Raw genomic sequence first — 6000 nt, 5'->3', positions numbered from 1 at the left:
ACTCACAAAGGCTGCGCCTCACTCCCAGCATGCTGGCCCTCCATAAAGTGCCTGCTTACAGCTTAGAAAGAACCTGGTTGTTCCCTTCAACTTAGAAGCCGGGAGTGACAGCAGGCTCCTCCTCTGGGAAGCATTTCTCTGTGGAGAATAAAACACAAGAACAGCGCAGCTGTGGTGTATGCATTCAATCCCAGCACTTGGGAGACAGACAGAGACAGGTGGAGCTCTGAGTTCAAAGCCAGCCTAGTCTACAGAGGGTTCCAGGACAGAGAGTTCCAAAGAGAAAGAGAGATGGAGACAGAGACAGAGAGAAGGTGAGGGGAGATCCCTAATGGTACCATGTCAGGGTTGCTGCTGGGTCATCTATATGAAAATCACCTCAGGTCCTGTCTAGACCACCCCAGCCTCAAAGTGTATCTGCATATGCAAATTAGGTGACACATGCTAGTGACTCATGTTAGGTTGCAGAGGACCAAGAAAATACACTTCCTTTGGTACTATGCATGCACATGTACACACACACACACACACACACACACACATACACACACACAATATGCAGCTTGGGCCTTGCAGATCCGAGAAGACAGACTCCCCCAAAGGCTCTGGAAGTGGCTCTCTAACTGTCCTGGCATGGGCAGAGAGATGCGTCCTTCCTCCCTTAGGCTGAGACAATGGGCCTTAAGGAGTTGGCAGGTCCACAGGAGTCTCCTTCTTGGGTAAGGCAGAAGCTTGGTGCCAAAGGAGCGACTCTCTCCTAGAGTTGATTTTATACTTCTGACAAGTTGTCAGACTTGCAGGAGAGATTGGAACTGGGGTAATGGCAGGCCAGTGGTGGATACACCCACTCTTGACCAGGGCTGCTTAGTTTTTCATACCTCTTGCATAAACCTACTGTCACAATCCCAAAATGGACTTGAAGTAACAAACCTCCCTCCATTCTTCCCCCTAATGTGCCCGCATTAACTGGCCCCTCCCCCTCCGCCTTTCCATATTACTTGTTTCTTTAATGGCTCTACTGAGGAAAAGTGGCAAAGCCTGCCTTCCTAGAGCTCCCAAGACCCAGGCTATGACCCTAACAACTGTGGCCACAGCTTTGTCCTTCTTAATTCAAACAGGTGTCCCTCTCCAGCAAGAGCAGGGGAACTAAACCAACCACAAGAGGCAAGTTTGCAAAAGATTTTTCCCAAGTGTCTCAAGCTCGTTTAATTCTTCTCCCCAGCTGGGTTAGGGGCAGGCCTGAGAACAATGTATATCTGCTTCAAATCCAAAGTGGTTTCCTGTTACAGTTTCTATCTCCACGGTTTGGCTTCAGAGCTGGCTCTACAGTTTCAGTCCCAGAGGGCTTTGGGCAGGAAGTGAGGGCCTTACAGTTTCATTGAGAGCAACTGGGAGCCAGACCTACTAAAGGGATACTAGGGGACAAAACCTGGGAACCAGTGGTTGGGCACTGCTACTTGAGCCTGTTAGCCAGCAGGGCTAAGAGGCCGCCGGATCTGCCTCTCCACACACCCTCTGACCCCTGGAAAAGACCCTGGAGCTCTGCAGAGGAAAAATGACCTCACAGCTCTGCTTGCCAGCAGACACAGCCAAAAGCAGCAGGGACGAGGGCTGGCTGAGAGGAAGTGCTAGGCAATGGATTTACAGAACAGAGGACATGCTGGGGCTGGCTCTCCTGGCAATCCCAGCTCCACAGGCGCCGATACCAATGAGCAGCATCCTGAAAAGTAATAGACCGTGACAGAAGTATCCACACAACAGAAATCACGCGATATTCACTAAGGTGCTTCCTCTCCATTTCTTCTTCCTTCTGCTGCTGATCTTCCTTCTCCTCTCCTTCCTCCTCCTCTCCCTCCTCCTCCTCTTCCTCCTCCTCTTCTTCTTCCTCCCCTTCCTTCTCTCTCTCCTCCTCTCCTCCCCTTCCCCTCCCCCTCCTCCCCACCTCCTCCTGAAGAGCTGGTTAAGTGTTTGCCAGGGTACCACTAAGCCAAATCCAGTTCATCTCAGAACCCTAGCAGCAAGGGAGGCAGGAAACACAGCTGCTCACTTCCAGACTCTGAAGAAACATGAAATGATGCTAGCTGCCAAGCCATCCCTGTGACACACGTTTCTAGGAATGCATCTGACAGTAAAGTCACACGAGTGACGTGAAGGACCACTGAGGCTGCGCAGCACCGTGGGTAATTGTGTGGAATCATCCCTTCTTGGCGTGGATAGCTTTTGAGGACATGTCATAGTGTTCTAGTGTTAATCCTCTAACCAGGATAAAAGAATGAGCTGGTTCAAAGGGGTTTTGAAAATTGTCAATTTTGCATTGCAAAGCAGCTAATTAAGAAAAGGGGAAGCTAATAAGGCCACGATTCTCAGTTGTATTTAACATGATCCTTAAAATGTCATCTTCCTATTAGCTGAGCCTCGTGGGATTTGAGGCCCGGGAATTTTAGAGGCAGTTTCTGGAGAAGCAAAGCATACATCAGAAGTAACAAGAAATCCATGCAGGACACACTGCATCTGTGGTTGATAATTAGACGACTCGTCATGTCCAACAGAGCTGGGTAGCAGCTCCCAGCAGCCCATGCATCCAGCAGAGGCCACAGAAAGGCACTAAGAAGTGAGGGCAGCTCATCCTCTCGGCGTCTAACCTCCAGGTCCAAGGTCCTAACTAAGCCCGTGACTCACTTCTCCCAATGTGTTGACTATAATCAGACATGGAAACTAGCTGCTGGCCACTGACCTCTGTCCCTCTACCAAAATGCACGTGAGGCCCTAACCCTATGTGACTGGTTTTGGAGGTAAATTATCTGGGCACGGCAGCACAAAGCCATGTGCCAGCACTTGGAAGGCTGGGGCAGGAGGACTGCCTCTATTTCAAAGGCTAGTGAGAGCTACTTATGGAGATGGTCTGAAAGACAAAGCAGGGAAGTTAAACCTGGATGAGGTCAGAGAGTCACCCTAGTCCTGTGGGGCTGCAGTTCTCATAATATCATAAGAGGTGGGAGGAGGAGGAAGGGAAAGGGAGAAGAAGAGGGAGATGATGGAGGAAGAGAGAGAAAAAAGAGGGAGAGAGAGAGAGAGAGAGTCCCCTCACTAGGAAGCAGCCTGATAGCACCTTGACCCTAAGACACTGGGTCAAGCTGAGGCACTGGAAATGGCTGCAGTACTCAAGTTCATTGCTCCCTGGGGAGGACCAGTCTGCAGTGAAAAAGGCAGTCCACAGGGTGGGAAGAAATACTTGTAATTCACACGTCTGTGTGAGGGCCCTGTGCATGAAGCCGCCTCTTTGCAACTTCTCCTCCTTACAAAGAGGAGCCTTTCTTCTCCTCTGGGAGCCCCACATTCTGTCTGGAGAATGACCTCAGTTACTTTGTCATTTCCTGTTGGAGGAGAGATCTCTCAGATCTTTTACCCATCCTTGGACCTTAAGGACACTTGTGATGTCCATGGTCAAGTGAGGAAATAGGATCTGAGAGGCTCTACCAAGAGATCCCAGCTCTTCTGGAAGCACCCCTCTCTTAATGCCCTACCTCTAAGAAAAGGGCAAGGGTCTGGATACACACACACACACACACACACACACACACACACTTGGGACCTGGATCAACGTATGGAGGGACCATCATGTTTCAGCAACCTCAAACCTGGTCACTGTCAACTAGAAAATGTTTGGTCAGTCCCACCTTACCCTTCTAGGCTAAGCCAGCCCTAGGGAACTGAGTAAGGCCACAACCTGCCCTGCCACTGTCTCCAGTGCCATGGTGGCCAGAGCACTTCTTTTGTCACTTGTGAATGTCCTCCATTTAGATCAGAAAAAGTCCCCTTGCTCACCAACCCCCTCTCCTTGACCTCACTTCAGCCACACTCCTGACTTAGGCTTGGGAGACTTAGTGGGACATAAGTGTCACTGTGGCAGGACCTGTCTACCCTTGTGTAGGCTCAAGTGTTTTGTCTTCTTTGGAGACAGGGTTTCTCTGTGTAGCAAGTTCTAGAACTCACTCTATAGACCAGACTGGCCTTGAACTCTGAGATCTTCTGCCTCCTGAGTTCTGGGATTAAAGGTGTGTGCCACCAAACCTGGCTGGGGAGTTTCATAGTGGGTAAGAGGTCCTTGTGCACACAGAATGCCCTGGAGAAACCAGGAAAGTTAATCACAGAGGCTTGCCTCTTCAAAGGAAAGAGATGTTTACCTGTCTTCCAACCTGGTGATCTTTGCTACCTGTAGGGCCAGGCTTTATCCAAGTCCCTCAGAATATTAGGTTTGCTTATCTGAGACCTTTCCCCCTAAGTCACGAGAACTGCTTCTCAGTCCAACATGAGCGATACCACTTGTACTTTAGAGCAGCCTAAGTAGCCTCTATGTGATCTTAGGGCCAGGTCAATCCTGACTCCCACCAGCATTATGTGTACCTCAGTCACCTCCATAGACGCTTATCTTCAGCGTTGCTTCTGAGACAACAGAACCCATCTTCATGGAAGAAACCAGATACTCTTTGTAAAGAACATTGATATAAACCTGCCTTAAACTGTTGTGCACACGGGCCTGAATTAATGGTCATCACAAAACTGTGTTCTTTCTGAAATGATGCTGTGTTTAAATATGGCCAACATAAAAAAACAAAACAAAACAACCTAGCATTAGACTCCAGAAATCTGGCCCAGCACTGGCAAACTAAGTCACAGGGAACCCTGCACAGTTTGAGTATGTTTGCTAATTGGACTCAGTTCAACAGTTGCTTCTACTCTCCAGCTACCAGCAATAGAACTCCAAGGAGCATCCATACACAAACTCTCATGTGGACATACACGCTTGTCCTTTCTCTTGGCTGAATTACTAAGAGTTGGGTTACAGGCCGTATGGTAGAGACATGTTCAACTTCGCAGGGACAGCCCAAATGGTCATTCTGCCTTTCCTCAAACGCATGGTCACCGTCAGGCCCCCAAGATGTAGGGTTACAGGCATATGTCACTATGCCTTGCTCCAGAACATTTTCTAAAACAGTTATACCGTTTCACATTCCCCTGCATCATACGGAAGAGGTTCCACCTCTCCTACATCTTCACCTGCATTTAGCACCTCAGCCTTTGAGCGTTTGCTCTCCCCATGGGTGTTTGCCTGGTGCCACCTTCTCACGGACTTGACACGTATTTCCCTAATGATTTATGACACTGAGCTTCCATCAACGGACTGGTGGCCATCTGGCTCTCTGCTTTATCTGTTTAGATCTTTGCCCCTCCCCCTTACTCCGGCAGGCTTGTATGACCTCACAGGGACAGTTTGCGGCTGTAACTTGGTCTGGAAGGTGGCCTCCCAATCACTCCTCCACATGCTCCAGCTCTTGCAGCCTTTCTGCCCCCTTCCTTGATGTCCTAGTCAGGGTTAGCACTGCTGCAATGACCATGACCAAAGCAATTCAGGGAGGAAAGGGTCTATTTCGATTATGCTTCCATACCACTGTTCATCATTGAAGGAAATCAGGACAGAAACTCAAGCAGGGCAGGAACCTGGAGGCAGGAGCTGATACAGAGACCATGGAGGGGTGCTGCTTACTAGCTTGCTCCTCTTGAATTGGTCAGCCACCTTTCTTATAGAACCCAGGACCACCAGCCCAGGGATGGCCCCACCCACCATGGGCTGGGCCCTCCCCCATTGGTCACTAATTAAGAAAATGCCCTATAGGCTTTCATACAAGCTGATCTTTCATAAGCATTTTCTTAATTGAGTTTCCCTCCTCTTAGATGATATCAGCTAGTGTCAAGTTTACTTAAAACTACCCAGGACAAGTCTATGTGTATGGAACATAAATACTTACGAAATTTGACAACATAACCATTTATCAAAATAGCAGTATTAGGTTCTACCCTAGTGTCACGGCACTCTGGTGGAGTCAGCTTGACAAAGCGAAAGCTGGGAAGCTGGTTCATGAAGCAAAGAGTTTCAAGGAAACTCCCTTCCCGGGGGCCTGGCATTTTCTCCCTAATCTATATAAACCATAAAATTAATTT

The sequence above is a fragment of the Mus musculus genome, chromosome 7 (assembly GCF_000001635.26).
Source record: "Mus musculus strain C57BL/6J chromosome 7, GRCm38.p6 C57BL/6J".
Classification (NCBI taxonomy): Eukaryota; Metazoa; Chordata; class Mammalia; order Rodentia; family Muridae; genus Mus; species Mus musculus.
Note: the sequence above shows the minus strand (reverse complement) of the source record.